The sequence below is a fragment of the Cynoglossus semilaevis genome, chromosome 12 (assembly GCF_000523025.1).
Source record: "Cynoglossus semilaevis isolate Cse_v1.0 chromosome 12, Cse_v1.0, whole genome shotgun sequence".
In the NCBI taxonomy this organism is placed as follows: domain Eukaryota; kingdom Metazoa; phylum Chordata; class Actinopteri; order Pleuronectiformes; family Cynoglossidae; genus Cynoglossus; species Cynoglossus semilaevis.
Window position 1 is genome coordinate 2,270,492 of NC_024318.1, and position 1,420 is coordinate 2,271,911.

The 1,420-nt window shown below is 48.0% G+C and overlaps 1 protein-coding gene across 11 annotated transcripts in view; it reads right to left on the minus strand.

The window, feature by feature from the left end:
- Window positions 1–1,420, minus strand: part of kcnma1a (potassium large conductance calcium-activated channel, subfamily M, alpha member 1a) — a 117,097-nt gene that overhangs the window by 57,591 nt on the left and 58,086 nt on the right. The gene's annotated exons all lie outside the window — the stretch shown is intronic.

Here is a 1,420-nt window from a genome sequence, read left to right on the forward strand (position 1 = left end):
GTGTGTGTGTGTGTGTGTGTGTTGACAGCTGCTAAAAGATAATGAATGAAGCTCTGAGGGTAAAAGCCATTCGCAGCATGTGTCAGAGTCTCAGTGCAAACGCCAAACACGTGTGTTTCTCTCCACGTTAATGAAAACCGTGTGGATGGTCATCTCACTCCTGTACGTTCTGTAAGAATCTTCTAGAGTTCGAGTCACAGTTCAGTCTGTGCTGAACGAGGTCCACGGACACACGGACACGACAGGACAGACCTGGAGTCCAGGACCAACTACACATGCACACGGACCAGAGGAACCAGGCAACAAGCAGAACTTTAAAACCTCCAGATGAGGGGGCTGAGGCATCCAGCATTCAGGGTGTGGGAGTGGACTGAAGATCAGGGTCGGAGGTCATGTCCAGAGCTGGTGACGCAGTGATGGTGGAAACAATGGGAGGACGTGAAGATGGTGCAGGACATGCCAAGATGGCGGAGGTGAAGAAGGAGTCTTACTTTAGTCAAACATGCAAAACAAACCCGAGCAGCGACTGAAGTGTCCGACATCGGTCATTTAAGGTGTGTTTGTGTTTAGTCGACGCTTTGGTCACTAACTCTGGATCATCGCTGCTGATCGTTGTTGACAGACATTAAAGTTAAGATGGCAGCGACCTGAGGTTAATGTATCTGATGGAAAACTACTGACAAACACAGTCGTCTTCTGACTCACGACAATCTGCTTAAATAACCGCCTGCTTTTATTGTGAAAATATCTCCATCTGTTTCAATGACGGCTGCCATTGGTCCATATATCAATGACATAATGACTGAACTGCTTCAGACACTGAAACGGCCCCTCGTGCCCGGGGCCCCCAGAGTGTCTAGAAACGCCCCTGCAGAGATGAGGCTAGTTTTTTTAAGCTGCTCGTATCATAACAAATCTTACAGTTGATGTCTGTGTCTGTGTCAGTGTCAGTGTCTGTGTCAGTGTCCCTGAACCAAAGTACTGACGGACCAGTGACCACTGCTGGTTGTAGCAAAAGTCAGAGCATCAGGTCGCTGGGTCAACACGTGTTCTTCAGTAGGAGTACAGAGTAACTGAATGAAGTACCAGTACAGGTACCAACTCTGGTACTGGTACTGGTACTGGCACTGGTACTGGTTCGTCCCTGGTCATGACAGCAGATATGTGGTATGTTTTAAAGAACAACATGCACAGGACGTCCAGGAGACTCTGGCAGCACCTACTGGTCCTGTTAGGGACTGCGGTGCTCTCTGGGACACAGCCCATGCTAGCATGCTAACGTTTCAGTCAGGAGCGTCAGAGTTATGGTTTGGTTCAGACGATGGTATGGATGGAGGCAGAGAGAAAAAAAAAACATGACAAGGTCTCCAGTCATGCACTGAAGTCAAAATGTAAAAAAATCCTCTTTCTATTGAACTTC